The sequence below is a fragment of the Cydia pomonella genome, chromosome 10 (genome assembly GCF_033807575.1).
Source record: "Cydia pomonella isolate Wapato2018A chromosome 10, ilCydPomo1, whole genome shotgun sequence".
In the NCBI taxonomy this organism is placed as follows: Eukaryota; Metazoa; Arthropoda; class Insecta; order Lepidoptera; family Tortricidae; genus Cydia; species Cydia pomonella.
Window position 1 is genome coordinate 8,251,810 of NC_084712.1, and position 18,632 is coordinate 8,270,441.

Genomic DNA, 18,632 nt, shown 5'->3' on the forward strand with positions numbered 1-18,632 from the left:
TCCATGAGCTAACGAGATGTCGCCAAATTTTTTAAGTGTTACCAACCGTATATTTGTCGATCATTAAAAAAGATAGGTCTGGAATGCTACTAGAAGATAAGAGCCCCGGAATACACTAATCAGTAAAAATCGACCATAATGGTCTCAGTGTCGAAATTGCAAAGGGAAATCATTCAGTTTGGATGATGAAAGTTAATTTCCTTTTGGTAAAACTGATATACCTGGAACTGGTTGATACTATACTAGCAATAATTCTACAATAACAGGAAATATCAAGTACATGTATTATGGACAAGTTTGAGCAGACATACATTACAATTCTAGGACTCCGTTAACATACCATTTGTATGTAAGTAAGTCCGAAATCCCTCAAACCTTCCACAATGTCGGTTGATTGATAGTTTTTTTGGCTGTGTGAGTAGTTAAATGTCTAAAAATAATTGGAGAGCTAAACATTGTGCCCAACTGATAAAAAATGACTAAGACTTGTATTCCGAAAATGGACAAAAACTGTGTCCAAAGGTCTTATTCGAACTTTATATCTAAACTACGTGAAAAACCACGGGCCCTATTCTAACATCCATTAATGTTATTGTAAATAATTATCATGTATATATTGCATAATAATAACAAAGTATCGTAAAAAGTTATATGAGTATTTTTTCACACCTCTGAAATAATTCTCATTTTTTTGTTATCACCCGTTACTTGTATGTTACAAATAAACAAAAACTTGTTTCATACACTAGACAGGTTAGGTACTCGTAAAAAGTTGATACATTAAAGCGCACCTCGACTGTATAATATTATACAGGTTGCATCAAAACTCTCGTACTTAAGTCTTTATCGCTTTGTTACGAGTTACCGACAAAGAGCATATAATCACTACGTTTTAAGAGACGGGACTCCCATTTGGTTTTGTATTGAAATATCGCATTTAGGGTACCGCAAGTACAGATTTCGTTGATAAAATTTAGACTTAAGTTATCATTATCAGATTTAAATTCTTCTGTTTCCTGATTCAGTTATTACTCTGACAAGGAAGGGTACCCAACTGCCGGACAATTCCGATTAGATTCTTTTTTATATAATTTTATTTATACAGTAGTCCAAAATCTCAGACATGATTTTTTTTAGCTATAAGAATCAGCAATAAGAAAAGTACTGTGATTTGTTAATTATAAACGGGTAAATTATAACACATAATATGTGAGAGACTTTATTTAACTTAATTACCTTATCAAAAATATATAGTTTTATTTTTTATTTTTGTGTCATTATTAAACTTAATGACACAAAAATAATATACAGAACCCACGTCGTTATTATTGTTTTAACCCTCGGTATTAGGTTTCGAATTTTGAGTTTGGTTTCTATTAACGAGTGCAGAAAAATCATGCTAATTGTACCCTCGGTAATGAAAGCTCAATTCGCGATAATAGAATCACAGCCTGTCCCTTGCCACGGTAATAGAAGATTTGGTCATTTTGGCTTCAAAAAATATTTTAATACATATTATAACCCAAAATGAATCCAAAAACGTGTGAAACGGAAAGTTCATTAAATGCTCTGATGAAAAAAAATATTCCTGGCTCTTTTGAAAAGTTCCTTAACTACCACGGTAATAGGTGCCTTTACCTTATTTAATTTAATTATTTACACTGATATACAAATAAACATAGAGTTATCGATAGTTTTAGTACATCCCTAGTTCACAACTAAAATGAATACTAAATATGTATCATATTTTCGATTGTTTTAAAGCCTGCTGCACCAAAATAAGGTCAAAAGTATCTAAAGCAATAGTACGTACCCGTCTTTATCCAAGGGAAATTTCGCCATGAAATTCTTTTTTCGTGATTTTCTCGAGTGGCTCGCTTGCCACATATTTCACACTTAGTAAACCGTTTTCTCGGTGGCATTGTAACAAACTCGCTCGTTAGTCTGATCACGGTTCAATATTTTAAATTTTTTCACTAAATAAAAAAGAAATTGCACGAAATACCCGAACAAAACATTGAAGCCTTCATAAACAATTAGGCTGACAGTTGACTTGATGTACACTTGACAGAATAAATAGCACTGACGTTTTCTTTTTCTTCGTTGGGAAAGATTTGCGAAACAAACTCCATACAAAACTTTTTTTGTTCCTAGTTGCGCCAGCCTGGTTACTGACAGTAAAATTACCTAAAGGACTTGCTACAGTCTGATAAATCCATTCCGAAGGATTTTTTTCATATTCAGCAGATTGAACTTGCATAAAATTCTTACGTATTCATAAATAGATTTCTGGATGAACGTTGGAGGAGGGTGGAAGGAAGGTTATTAAGTTTATCAAGGGAAGGTATTAATAAAATAGGAGGAAGGGCATTAGATTAAAAGTTTATCATATATATAGAATATAATAGTACATTGCGATACAAGTGTGCTAAGTTGGTCATTACAGACGAGGCGATATTGTGATGATAAGAAAGCCGATGTGGGTAATGACCAATGCACACGCGTTTCATACGAAGTTTTTCAACACACTTGCGAGGCAAAAACAAAACTTTTTTTCTCAAAACAGTAAAAGTACAATATTCAAAATGGTGGCTTACAGTTTCAACATCGAATAATTGCACCAAAGCATGCTGGGCTTTTAGGCACTTATTCGCCAGTTCATTGAAGTAAGCTACCAACACGTTTTCCAAGCAAGACTGGGCGTTTTTGCTGATTTTCCATTGAATAAAAGTTTCATATGCCGCTAATTGTTTTTCACCCGATTTTATTGGAAAAAGGCTATCTTTCTCGGCTCTTGCCTCTATTAGTATTACTGGCAATGTCAATTTTATGTGTTCTTCATTTTCGTCAATATATAAACTAAAAACATGCAAAACTATTCCAATATTATGACAAATAAGGAAAATGGCTGGCGTGTTATTTTTTTTACGCACGTTTCCAATGCGCGCGTAAGGCAAAGGCGCGAACGAAATCGACAAACAGCCAATTTAAAAAATGTAAAAAAGTTAATATTTTCGTATTTCTATTCGACGGATGGATAACAAATCGATAAAATGTCATGTTTAGTCATTAATGTAATTTACAAGATAATTTAATCTATAAATTATGTTTGGTGTGATAAAACCTCTTTGAACTAACATTTGAAACCTAATAACTGGTTAAAAAAAATGTAATTACTCGCCCAAATTAAGAAGTCTCCGTCTCCATGCATATTATTAGCAATCAGTTATCTTCTTAACTCAGTCGGATAATATAATGAAAAAGCACGAGTATTATAATATAATGAAAAAGCACGCGTGTTTAATATCTAGGATTATGAGCCAAAAATCGGTGAAATAAAAACGTCGTTTTGAGCAAGTGTGTTGGAAATAACTTAATTTTTTATATGTCAAATGCGTAGCTTTTATCGCCTTGGAATGTACATATAATAGCTACATATATCGTATAGGTATAAAATAACTGTTGAAGACAGAGTTCAGGGTGCTTGTAAACGTACCAATCATTAACGCTCTGTAGCATAGCGTAGTCATCTCTCTCTATCATTCTCTCATCATTCTTAAATATTAGTGCGACAGTGACAGCTGCTACGGACGTTTCGTTCGCTACGGAGTGTCAACGATTGGCACGTTGGCTACGCTGTTACGCACCGTGGCAGCCAAACATGTTTAGTTTAAAGTTTGTACGTAGTTAAGCTTTAAGTTGTTATTTACATGTGTTATAGTCAAATTTCATCGGATGTCAGATGGAAGTAAAATGCAGTACATATATGTGTGTTTTTCTGTGTTTATTTATTCAATTAATAAATCATTTTTGCAAAAAATCTTTACTCTCCTTTCGACGCAGTCTGATAAAAATGGTAGATATCGCAAAAAAGGTGGACTTGATGCCATATGGCACTCTCTTTTTTTCTCATAAGCGCTTTCCGACATCCGAAATCGAAACGGCGATCCCGATAATTTCAGCCATATCAGAGAAACCCCCCCCCCCCCCCCTCGTCACCTGTCGGACCGATAATATTTGTTTGTATGCGTAGTGTAGGCAAATTGTTTGTTGTTGTATGCGTGACAGCTAAAGAAGGCGCGTCCGCCGTCTAACCACGCGGATGTAGGATTCTACATCCGATATCGAATCGGACAGTGTGAAATTCGCTCTTAGGATACATCTCTATCAGTATTACTGTCATAGTTCTTATTTAGTAGCCTAAATAATTAAATTAGTTTCGTAGTGGCACACCGTAGCCAGCACTGAGAAAAAAAAACATTTTAAACAATTGAAATTGCATTATCGTGTAATGCATAATGCTATAAACCCTATTAGCCTATCGAACAAAACATTAAATACTGTTTTGAGTAGCTAAAATGTAATGACTGTTCGTGTTCGTTTATTTTTATCGTTAATACTTAGAAATGTCCAAACCGTTAACGTTACTATTTTGTATTTTACTGTTTTTCAACCATTTGTTGATATTGTATAAAGCGGAAAATCACATTAATCTGTGTTCTATAGATCACATTTTTTTCAGTGCGATAGGTATATATATTTTCTACTTGAACCCCAAAATCGTCCGTAGAAGCGTCGATGTGTATAAATTAGTGCGGAATGGGTTAAAAATAAACTGCTACTAAAACACGTTGCGCGACCCCTAAAGTAAGAGTATTCTCTCCACATTCGTGTTCACGTAAATAACGCAGCCCTTTTTGCGGTACAGCGCTTGACGAGGGCGTTGCCTCAATGAAACCAGTGTAATTATGATCTCCGATTACCCATAATAGTTTAGGTTTTGAGACTTTTGAGGTCATTGACTTCCTTAAATATATGCGTTTGGTATGCGATGATGAGAACAAAAGCTGAGCCTCAATTTGAGTAGGTACTCGGAGCTGAGGATTCCAGTAGAGAATTGATATAATAAATCATCGTATTTGGAATGGCCCTTAAGAAAATATCTACACCTGTTGTGATCAGAGGGCCTACCGTGAACCACGTTCGACGTGTTGCCGCTCTGTTACACTTGTAACTTCGTGCGTAAGTGTGACGTCGAACGTGGTTTGCGGTAGACCCTCCTCTGATCCGGTGTGTAAGGTTTTTATTTTTGTCATACTTTCTTTTGAAATAATATCCTAGCTGTGTGTACTCAATTTCTCATTCATTATTTCAATTTAGCAGCTTTTTGATGGGCCACGGCCACCCTGAAACCACCTTTTCATAGAAATGTAGTCCTCATTTTCCTCCACTTTTCCTCTCTGGATATTAACATTATTAAAAATATTTTGACACTCTTTGTTGTATAATTAACCACAGATATGACCCTATGTTTGATTTTTTTTAAATCTTGGGTTATTATAAAAATATTTTGACACTCTTTGTTGTATAATTAACCACAGATATGATAACCACAGATGACCCTATGTTTGTTTTTTTTTAAATCTTGGGTTATTATAAAATATAAGAGCATTTAAAAAAAAAATCTAAAATCTGTTTTTTGCTCCTAGTTTTTACACATATAAAAAAATCGAATAAAGTCAAACTTAGGGGCATATCTGTGGTTAATATACCTACATTAAAATATGTAGACATTTTCCATTATGTCAATATCCAGAGAGGAAAATTGGGACTACGTTTTTATGGAGAAGCGGCCGTGGCCTATCCTCTTAAGTAGTAAGTACTACAATAAATAATACTTGGTAAGCAATATACACTTAAGTCCGTTTCTCTGCTTGATTAATTTTAACATTTTAGAGCTTTTTATTACTCGTAAGATGATAATTCAGCCTACAACATTTCTGCTTTTATGGTAAATCCCTTTGTGAGATTAAGAGGAATTCCTAGTTGCGATTTTCCCATACAAACGCTCTCGACTGATTCCTCCCTGGATTTTTAACCTAGAGCAGTGATTTTTTCAAATAAGATCAATATCATCAATATCTGTGCCGCTATGTTTTGCTTTTTTGGATTATTTTATTTTGAAGAAAGATACAGCCCCTCGAAAATCGCAAAAACGGCTCAATTGAATTGGTTGTAAAAAAAGGCACAGTATACAAAAATGACAAAAAATATCCAAAAAATCAAAACATAGCGGCATAGATTATTTCTTCCTCTTGCAGTTTCCAAAATTTCATAAAGATTAATTGCGTTTTGGAGGAGGAAACAGTCGAGAGCGAAACCTCGATTTTTGAGTTTTTTTGCGTGTGAATTTCAGTCCGGGCTGCAGTTGTCCTTATCGCACGAATTGGAGGCGGAGACAGTTTCTAAATATACGTACACAGAAGGAATAGTGATGGGCATAACATCCTTATTAGGGATTGCAGAACCGGTACTGTTTTAAAGAACCAGGATTTCCCGGTACTTTCGTAACTGGTCTAATTATTTCATTATTTTAAATAAAACGACAGCATTTTGCGATTTGACCACTTTTCGTATTATAATTTAATAATCACATGTTCTTTTACTACGTATAATCACAATAAACAAGGCAATTTTTTTAGAAATATACTTAGTATTTTACATTGCTCACACTTGTGCGTCACAAGTAAAAGATGACTACTTAGATGTTTGCCACTAGATGGCAAATTTAATGCAATTACATTGACGAGGGGATTTATATACTTATAAGTATCGCAGTCGTATTGTATAATCCGCCGTATTACATTACGGCTAGCCGATATTAAAATAAGGGCCATTTTGAAATGCGGCGGTTCAACGATTAAGGTATGTTGGGTAAATACCGGATGCGGGTGAAGAACGTAGGACATTCGTTTCTCCCTAATTTGGCTTTATTTTTTAATGTTGGCAACATTGTGTAAGACGCCATTTCATTGCGCCTCGACTGCCAGTGTCCCCGCGTTGCTCAGGGAGTCGGGCTTGTGCTATGCGCAATCACAGAGAGCAAGGTAAATTTCGCGAATTTGAATTCGCCCTATAATTTATTTTGCGTATTGTGATGAAACTGTGTTTGTTTTTGTAATTGTGTTAACAGACCTAGCACTGCTGTAGACCGATATCCGATCGTGACCCATCCAGGTAAAGGTCGGAAAGAAACAATCCGATCTTTACCTATTTAAAACAGCAGTGATTGTCAAACTTTAAATTTTCTTCAATTTACCTACTGACCTACTTAATTATCACATTTATTGTTTTCTTGATCAATGATCACACTTTCGTACCATTTTTTTTATCCAGTACCATCCAGTTGTATGTATATGTACACTTACTTACTGACAATGTAATTTTTTTAATTTCCGCAACCCAAAGGTTGCCTGGAAAAGATCGCTTTTTAGCGATAAGACCGCATGTTGTTTACCTGTGCTTATGTTTCTGTTTTCTTTTGTATTGTTTTCTTTTATTGAGGTGTGCAATTAAAGAGTATTTATATTGTATAGGGATGATGATACATGTTGAATTTTATTACAAAATCGAGTAAAATAGATAGCAAATGAAAATGAGCAATTTTTCGGATACGAACATACGGATGCATATGTAGATGTGCACGCATACATACATAGCTAGTTTCGGATACAAAATAGAGATAGGGCTTCGAAATTAGTTTCCTTAAAATGCTTCAAGAGGGCTCTCTTTTCCTATATATTTACTTTACTCTTTACATACGATTCTTACATTTTATATAAAAAAAAGGTTATATATCAACTATATATTATATACATCATTGCAAAATTAAACCAATAAAATCGCAATTTTACTTATTTTCCATACTTCAAGATGGGCTCGCAGTGACCTTGACCTTTTTAAAGAACTATTTAGTCTTATTGATTTTTAAGTTTGATTCTTATTTTTTTGGCGACCTTCATTAAAAATGATTGGGCACGATTATTATTTTTTTTTTTTTATGGTAGAGGAGGCAAACGAGCAGACGGATCACCTGATGGTAAGCGATTACCGCCGCCCATGGACACCTGCAACACCAGAGGGGTTGTAAGTGCGTTGCCGGCCTTTAAGATGGGAGTACGCTCTTTTCTTGAAGGTTTGAAGATTGTCATTGTCATCAAGTTTAGCCCCATCGTACTACAAGTTAAATAGATTGTAGTTTAAACATATATTTATACCTACTTACAAAATTTCACAACACACCATGATCACTCCCAACTTACTGATACGGATAGGTACAGTCAAGTGTAAAAATATGGGTGTACACATCTTACTCAAAAATATGTCCCATAGCATCTTATTCCAGTGTAATAAGAGCGTAGTACCATATTTATGAGACGATTCTTTCGATACATATTTTTGCACTTGACTGTACGACGACGACCGAAGCATATAAGCATATAGTAATTAATAGATACAGTATAATATAGAAATGAAAAACAATATTATGTGATTGTGATAACAACAAAAACAACTTGCGTCGGTCGGGCAGCGCAGGATAAATTCCGTCCGGCTCGCCGGCGATGTTGACGGAACGGCGCGCAATGAGCGAGCGTTCGAGTCTCGCGTCTGTGTGCGCGCACTCACACTTAGATAGCTCCCGCTCCCGCCCACCGCAGCGCGACAGAAACATAGCTTCAAAAATTCGAGATTTGAAAAGTTGCTCAGCTAGGAATTGCTCTTAAATTCTTTTTTCTTTTGAAAACTCATGTAGTCTAATAACAGAGCAGCCTCCGCCTCCGCACTCATTTATAGGTTTAAAATTTCTATGTATTACCTGCTGGTAAAGAAATATCCTGCAGAAGAAGCTGAACATTTTAAGTTCTACCAGTATGATTTTAACTACGACTATCCCACGTTTCCACGTTGCTTTTAAAAGTTACTAAAACATTTAGATTTGTCAAGTACAAGTATAGGGTACGTTACTACGTTAGTGAACGAATACTTATGAAAACATTTTAGTTAAAATTGAAGTATATGAAGATGTCGCATGATAGGGCGGAGATAAAGCCTCTTTGATGGGACCAACGTTCAAACACCTCTTATAATGAAATTTGTCATCATTTCGCTCTGAAACGGGCAGGGCTTTGTCTTCACACTTTTTACTCACTTAATATCGGTTTTTTGGCTTCATTTTCTGTCACGATTTGGTTTCAAAAGTATTTGTAAGTTTCATGTCGCTGTTGGTGTGAACTGTAAATAAATGTGTCAATAAAAAAATGTCTGAATCAACCTAAGCTGAGAGAAACGTATAGGTACTTAAGAATTCTATATTTTTTATGGGGATTATACTCGTAGATACTTACGGCCCGATTCGAAGAATGATTAAGACACGTTTAATATCTTTAATAGATCGATAACTAAACGACATGTCAAAATTGACGTTTATTTCGATTCCGCTGTGATCCCAATAAGATCTATCAACGATATTTCTGACGTCAAAGTGACATTGGTTGCCCGAATCGAGCTGCTTCTGTCAATTATATGACATACAAACAATATCTAAATGAGAACTTATCTAAACCAGAACTTATCGATATCGTATCTCATATTTCGAATCGGGCCGCTATTCTAGTTAGTCGAAATTATCGTACTTATCTATAAAGATGGAAATAATAATAATAAGCCCCCAGGGCAGCTTGTGGCGAGCTGAATGGGAAGTGACGTCCCTTGGGTCCCATACCCCCGAGAGTCGGTCAGGCCCCTCTCTCCGGCTTGCCTTCATTGGCCGGCTGGAGTGAACACTGAGCAGGGGCCGCAGGACTCTCACCTCTGGCGTGCCTTTACCGGCCGTTCAGAGTTGGGTGTCAGAGCTATATGCTCGCAGGGTGGAAGTGAAATTTGCATAAGACGCGAGTTGGCACAGTGGTTGTTTACAGCCACTGGGTAGAAAGCGGCGCACACCTCTCCACACCCTGAGCCGCTCACGCAATGTTGTCCCCTTGTCGCTCCGTGCGAGCGGCCGTTTTTGGGGACCTTTATTGTGAGTTGGCGAGTCACCACCTGCCCATTTTGTCGTGTTTTTTTAAAAACATATGATCAGGGCAAGTGCCATAGTAGGTATCCTCCATAGTCCGGTTACCAGTCCACTTGCAACTCAACCCAATAGCCCGGTTTATTTTTGAACCCTTTTTTTTTACAATAGTCCTAGACTAACCGGGGCTTGTCCTTGGGTGCACTACTATAGTGTAAACAGGGATAATCGTCGGTTGGTGTCACATTACTTTTAGAGTAAATTGTCTTATTACAAGGGGCCTCTACGTGTTGGCTTCGGCCCCACGCACGCCATCCAAATGCCCGGGACCCCATGGTCCCGAGAATTTGTAAGAGACATACAAATAATAATAATAAAATGCTTTATTGCACACTACAAGAAATGGCACAAAGTATGAAAAGGTATAAATATGCTAAACAGCGATTTCTTCCAGACAACCTTCAGATAGTGAAATCAAGTTAACGTGTGGTGCAAAACTAAAAATAATAATAAAATAACAAAATAAAATACATATATATATATATATATATATATATAGTTACTACATAGTTTTGTTGATTCAAAAATATATTTCACTTAATATATTTATATACTCGCATGTATTACACCTTCGTTAATATTTGAGTTTAGTCAATTATGAAAAAAATACATGTATGCGCTCACTCTGTTCTATTACCTAAGTAGATACCTACTCGTATAAGAGAATAAGGTAATTACGCAAATTCAAGTCAAGACGCTTTAAGAAGAAATCATATTTCAAAGTCTATACAACATGTTCCCTAACGCACTACCCCTCCTGACAGGCAGTTAGGCAACTGTAGTAACAACTCGCATTTAATACACGAGCATTACTTATAATTAGCAATTATCACGAGCATCGAAAATGGAAATTTTGTTATTTGCTTTTCTATCACTCTTGCATACTCGAGGAATACATAGAAGGGTAAATAGACGAACGAACGAACTGGTTTGAGGTAGGCCCTCAAGTCCCCATCAGTCAGCGAGCGGACGTATAGCGTAACGATAACGATAAGTTCTGGTTTAGATAAGTTCTCATTTAGATATCGTTTGTATGTCGTATAATTGACAGAAGCAGCTCACTTCGGGCAACCAATGTCACTTTGACGTTAGAAATATCGTAGATAGATCTTATTGGGATCACAGCGGAATCGAAATAAACGTAAATTTTGACATGTCGTTTAGTTATTGATCTTTTAAAGACCTTTCCAAGATCTTAATCATTTTTCGAATTGAGCCATAAACCTCAGTACCTGGGCGACCGAGCTTTGCTCGGTTATAACTATTTATTGTAATATGGTGGTCTATAGGTGATAATCTTAACTACATTTTTTTACTAAATTAAACTTGTCTAAAACAATAAAAATTAAAAAAAAAATATATAAACTTGAACAAAAACTTGAAAAAACAAAAGATAGTCACCGGGCGAGATTCAAACCCGTAACACTCGTTTAGCAGTCCGCGTCTTAACCCGCTGGACCAGACGGACAGTGACCGGCAATACGAAATTAGCGACCATATTCTGCGTCGAAAGAAAAACGCATGAAAACTTGAAAACACGCGTTTTCCCAAACATAAGACTAATCTAGATAGATTGTATACCCCCAAAAACCCCCATATACCAAATTTCAGCGAAATCGTTAGAGCCGTTTCCGAGATCACAGAAATATATATATTTATATATATATACAAGAATTGCTCGTTTAAAGGTATAAGATTTAAGGGGAATGAAGTCGCAAGAATAACCCACGCAATGTGCAAGTTGCGAAGTGATCTTGAACTAGAAGCCTATGTCTCCTTAGACTATCTCCAGTTCCACAGTTGCAATAATCAGAAATAGGCGCTCTTTACTTATCCTGTACTGCAAATCGGACCACACACTTTATATCCTTCACCGTTTTATATCTCAATAGCGTATGTTTAATGTTTACCCTTAAAAAGCAAATGTTCGTTGCTGTTAATTTATATGAGGTCGTAAAAGTGAGTGCAACTATAGTAGACCCGAACTAAACGGAAAACCGAGGTCATATCTCTATCTCGCTCCACGCGAGCGCGAATGAGAAGTTTTACTACCCTGGTTGTCCGTTTGGTTTGGGTCTACTATAAAATGAGTGGTGTTACTATAGTCGGCCCAAGCTAACCCTGTGTGGCATGGCATTATAAATGTCAAAGTTCTATGAAAATAATAATATATATGTCGCTTATAATGACCCTGCCATATTTTAATTAATTATAGTGTCGTCTTGGTACATAGATAGATAGTTAGACATTGGCACACCTCAGTAAAAAGATACAACAAAATAGATAATTGATTAAATGTAGAGGCTACAAACAGGCGGTCTTATCGCTAAAGAGCGATCTTTTCCAGACAACCTTTGGGTAGCGGAAATAGAGAAGTTAATCGAAAAAGTAGGTGTTGCTAAACCGTTATGAAGCCTACATTCACACACAGAATACATATTACTGTACCGCAACATTAGATATCAAAAAGTTAATTACCTTTGAGGTTATAAAAATTATAATTAAAACGGGGTTAGGTGTTCGTTATGCTAGGTAAGTGATCTATAGTTATCCCATATGTGCGACGTGACGTGACAGAAAATCTCTTCCGACTAAGGCGCTACTAAAGTAGGCCAACCTCTGCGTTCTCGTACGAGTCCATTTAAAAAGCAAAGATGGCCGACCGCGGGCTTTTAGCTTTCCATTAGCTGCTCACGACTGCTTCAATTAATAAATAAGACATGGCTATACTCAGTTTTGTACGGATTTAGCTCACATAGCTGCCGTAGACTTACTCATACAAAACAAGAAGAATTATTATTATAAAAACAAAAAACCCGACTGCTTACACATATTTTTGAAATGGTATTTTCACTAGCTTTCACTTGATACCCATAATGGACTGTGGGTGAAGTATACGAAAAAAGCCTTAAATGCCCTGCGCGTGCAATATAATACTCGTAACGCACTCAGAATGTTGTACCTAGGGGTTGCCCACATGGTGTAGTGCATCGCGCATATTCGCCGAGGCCCATACAGACGAATTTCACGCGGTTATGCGAGAGAGAATCGTCTCGATGATGGGCAGGCTTAAGAACAGCACCAACGGCATTCTGAAGGTCATTGCAGAGAGGCTTGAGAATCATATACTGGCGCATTGGATACGCCAAGTTATAGGATTTCTTAAATTTAGAAATTAGTTTAGGTATATACATGGTTGTAATATTATATTATGTACAAAATTAATATTAGTTCTTAAGTTATACTAACAAATATGGATGTAAATCTGAAATAACTATTTCCAATTCTATTCAATATTGCTATGGTAAAAAAAAAACAAATCATCCCCCTTTTATTCATTTACGAGCGCTATTTTTAAATGTATATAGCCTATATCACTAACACAATTCTGACGAATTTAACGGCACCTCGTATGTCAAAAACCATCCAGCTATTTGAGCTGTAGGGCGCGTTTAAATATTTCATGCATTTTACCTCTGCAACTTGAAGCCTATTTAAGACGAACGGAAACCTATAAGAATCTCCCTAAGTCAATGCCCCCTATAAGACGAAACCTCGTTAACACGAACTTTTTGGCGTTTCCCTTGAGATTCGTGCTATCGATGTTCAACTTTATTGTAATTAATGAACGGATCCATTAATTAATTATATATTGTAAACCGTATTTACATACATTTTACCTTCGTCTACCTAATAGACGTGTCAATAAGTAAATTATGCACGATCGTATTTATGACTGTGATTTGTGTTTCTGTATTGTATTATGATCAATAGGTATGTGTAGCTGCAGTGAATCATGTGGAACGTGGACGATCCATCATCCGTCCGCCATGTTCAGTGATAAAGCACCATCAGATCGTGTTAAATAAGTGCGGAAAAGGAAACTTAGTTATACTACTTATACAAAACTCAACTTAAGTAGTTATACCTTTGTAATATCATCTATATTATCGTGGGTGTTGTTTCTCAACGGAACACAACTGCATTTTTATGACAAAAAAACGAGTAAGTAGGTTAGATTTGCCTACTAACATATTTTTGAGAATTATATTTTTTTCTATAGCTATCATAAGATCAATCTTCTTGGTAATAGCCGCATCCTGTAGGATAGTTTAGATTGATGTAAGGAAAAAATATTTTAGATTTAAGCCGGCCGAATAAAAATATTAATTTTATCTTATGTGTATAAAAATAACCCAAAAAAATAAGATGTTGGTAGGAGATTGATCGGAATTACTCACAGCAAGGTATTGTTGATCTCTTAATATTAGTTAAATGGAGAGGCGCTCAGCCACGTCGTCGTTGAGTGTTAGCGGTCAAAGGTGAAACGTGCTTACACACCGTAGTTAATCTTACTTAACATATACAACAAATGTATTATTTGTTTAACATACTATTTTATAAGAAGGGCTTGAAGTTAGTTAAAATGTGAAGGATTGCCTAACCAGGGTCTATTTGCTTATAGAAGTTACACACTCCCTTTATTAATACAATAAATACAAAATGGTTCATTTACAAAAACAGATCACATGCAAGAAATGATACCTGTCATAGGCCAACTCCAGGTGGATCTTACGTAAGTTGGTATGCTTAAGACCTATTTATGTAGTTAGTTAACTTGCTAGAGCTGAGCTGCGCACCAAATAAAAATCTACGATTATCACAATGAAAATTATCTATGATTCTTTTTGGATCGCTGAGCCAAAGCAGTTAGTTAGTTAGTTATCACAATGAAAAGATGATATATGTATTTGCGTTTACCGTCAATTAAAGCAATCGATCAAGCAATCATCAGTATCCATTTTATTATTAATTTTAATATGGTTTCGCTACTGATTCTAACTTAACGTTACCTACGATTTACACTTAATTTACCTATTTTATTTTTCTATCCAGCTTATTTTCTCCATACGCCGCCAGCACCACATTTCAAAAGCTTCAAGGCGTTTTCTGTCTCGTTGAAGCATCGTCCACGTTTCGCTACCGTATAATGCTATGAGGTCTTAAATAGAGTTCGAGAAAAGCGGTGCCTATTCAGAACCATCGAAAGTAGAAGAGAAAACATGTTGGGACACCTGTTACGACATGACGAATTCATCAAGACCATCATAGAAGGGAAAGTAGAAGGAAGGAGAAATAGAGGAAAGCCAAGAAGGGTATACATGGATCAAGTGAAGGAGAAAGTGAACGTCGTGTCGTATCACGCCGTCAAGGAAGAAGCCAATGAAAGGCATGCGCAGCTCTTAAATTTATGATGATGGCCTATTTTATTTATAAGTGCAAATAAATAAATAAATATTATAGGACATTATTACACAAATTGACTAAGTTCCACGGTAAGCTCAATAAGGCTTGTGTTGCGGGTACTTAGACAACGATAAATATAATATATACATATTTATAAATACTTCAATACATAGAAATCATCTATGACTCAGAAACAAATATCCATGCTCATCACACGAATAAATGCCCTTACCAGGTTTGAACAACCTTAATTATAAATATGAATAACCTCAAATTAACAGTAACCCTATATTCAACGTATAAGACAAAACAAACAAACATAAGACTAATCTAGATCGATTGTTTACCCCCAAAAACCCCCATATACCAAATTTAAGCAAAATCGTTAGAGCCGTTTCCGAGATCCCGGAAATATATATATACATATATATATATACAAGAATTGCTCGTTTAAAGGTATAAGATATATTTCCGGGATCTCGGAAACGGCTCTAACGATTTTGCTGAAATTTGGTATATGGGGGTTTTTAGGGGTAAACAATCGATCTAAATTAGTCTTATGTTTGTTTGTTTTGTCTTATACGTTGAATATAGGGTTACTGTTAATTTGACCATATGTGTGGAATGTATGCAGGTGCAAAACGTTAAAAATTATGTATAGAGCTAACTAACAGGGCGTAAATAATTTTTCCTACTCCTCTACTTTTATCTGTCATTTACACATTCATGAACACGAATATAAGAACCTACATAAAAGGTTTGAAGAAAAGTTATATTGTCTATTCCTCATAACAGCACTTGTGCTTTAAAATCGCTATAACGATCAGGGCTGCTAGTACATATCTTCATTATACAGTCCAACGTCAAAAATTATACGAAATTCGATTGCACTATACGAAAACGATTATACCCGATTTTTTTATTACTTACTACAAAAACCGACTTGTATTTAGTAAGTAGTAACTAAAATCCCTTAATAAGTAGCTGAAACACAGCACAAAAAGTAAAACACGTCTCACAAACACCCATCATATAGAACACCAAACCAATCAAATGGTAAGTCTAAAGAGAAAAATCACTCAAACCGTCACCGTATCGTATTATCAAGTTGGCAATACGTCTCTGTTAATCCCGTGCTGAAATAGAATATGCGAAATAACCATTCGCGTTTTTTCGTATCCAATTATACCGAACGTCTACCTATACATAATAGATACGATAATCAGTCCGATTATACGAAATTCGTATCGAATTATACGATCTGGCAGCCCTAATAACGATACTCTGACTAATGGCTATCAACCTAACAAAATCAAATTTAATACAGTTTCAAACTAAGTGCATTGCTGCCAACTTACAAAAGATTCATTTGGTTTCATAGTAGAAACAATTGCTTCATAAGTCAGAAACACTCATGTGACACCCGTAATATAACAATACCAATAGACTACGAAGACCGCTTAGCGTCGCTTGTTAGTCTCCATAGGCTACTAGGGCCAAAATCGAGAAAAAACGGTCCAAAAATTTAATTTAGCAAAGAACAAGTACCAGGGCCTCATGACTTATGAGAAGGTGTCGCTGACCAGCCGGGCCAGGGCGGGCCGGGCGCGTAAGAATGTATACTCGCCTCGCGTATCTTAGCTGTATACTTTTGGTTTGTTTACCTATATGATTCTACACTAGTTTAAAGTATTATTTTTGTTGACTCGTAGGAAAGACATTGTATGCAATGTTGTATAAGTAGGTCAATAAATGCTTGTGGCGTATTCTGCCCTTTTTGACCCTTATTATACAACTGTTGCATAAAATAGTATAAAATAGACACTTTCCTCTTTGGTTATCATTATCAATCACCTGCCAGTTACACGAGTGTCACTCATAGTGATATCGATAATTATTAATTTACATTGATATTATCGAGTAACAGGTACGTAGGTCACTCGATAAATTTTGAGATAAAAAAAAACTATTGAAGATACATATTATTTATTTTACATTTTTTCAAAATACTCTCCATTACTCTCTATACAAAGTTCCATTCGTCTGACCTGAACCAACTTTAGAAGCCCTTTTGCCAGTCTTCATCAGATAGGTCCGAAATTGCTTCTTCATATGCAGCTTCAGCTTCTTCAGCACTCGACAAAAACTTCCCTTTTATTTTTTCTTTCACCACCGGGAACAAAAAGAAATCGCAGGGAGCTAAGTCAGGACTGTAGGGTGGATGTGTTAAGGTTTCTATCCCAGCTTTCTCAATAAACGCCTTTGTTCTGAGGGACGTATGTGAAGAGGCGTTATCGTCATGTAGCAAGATTCCCCGAAGTCCAGTATTTGGTCTCCTCTCTCGCACTGCTTTGAAAACTTGCGGCAATGCTACTGTAGTATACCAATCAGAGTTGACTGACCTATAATTTTCCAGCATTGATGTTGATAAATGTCCGCCCCGTGAAAAGAAACTAGCTACCATTTCTTTGCCGACGTTACGAGGTCTTTGTAGTTTTGTTGGAAACTTTCCCTCTGAGAAGACCCATACTGACGATTGCCGCTTTTTTCCGGGTGATATTAGTAAATCCATGTTTCGTCACCTGTAATTATTTCCGATACACGCCGCGATGTCCCGTTGTCGAATCGTAGACGCATCTCACGACACCAATCTACACGAGCCTGTTTCTCAGTATCTGAGAGTAAACGTGGTATCCAACGACAACAGAGCTTCCTTACTCCAAGATGTTGATGTAGAATGATGCTAACGCTCCCTGAACTGAACTGAAGATTTCAGTAGTCCACACGTTTTCTGCAGTTACTGCTGTTTGCGTGCGACCACTTCGGTGGTCATCTTCGAGGCTGGTTTTACCCCTTTTAAATTCATTGAACCATCTAAAAACTGTTGCCCGTGAAGGGAAAATTACTGTAACATATTCATTTTTTAAATTGGAGCGAATCGGCAACTTGTGTTCTATTTTTAAATAAATTTTCTTTTTAAAACATATAATTCAGGTGCGTTCCATTTTAGAATTTCGAGCATCTTAAAACTTATCAAGTGACCTCGTAGATATTTAATGTGGGGTAATAAATACTGTTTTTGCGGTTAGTACTCTGTGTAGCTGTGTGTGTGATCATTCACCTCAACTCTTCTGGCGATAACTATTCGTACAAATTTGGTATATGTGTACATGTTAGTAGATATACAATGTATGCAAGTTTTTGTTTTGCAGTTGAGACCTAATAAAAACTAAATACGTGTTGTTATACCTATTGCCGTGTACTCGTAACATCTATTAAGCCATACGCCTAACTACTTATAAACCATTCATGTGCACCGTAAAAGCGAAATAAAACGTTCAGGTCAACACCTTAATGGCAGTATTTACGAGTATTCAAACGAAAAGGCCTTCCGCGTTGAATGCTACATGAATTATGGAGCATGAATCAAGCAGCCCGTTGAAAAGTGTTTTTGGCCGCGACGCGAAATTTT

At 36.2% G+C, this 18,632-nt stretch overlaps 1 protein-coding gene across 1 annotated transcript in view; it reads right to left on the bottom strand.

Annotated features, from left to right (window-relative positions):
• Positions 1–18,632, bottom strand: part of LOC133521998 (uncharacterized) — an 81,953-nt gene that overhangs the window by 42,252 nt on the left and 21,069 nt on the right. The gene's annotated exons all lie outside the window — the stretch shown is intronic.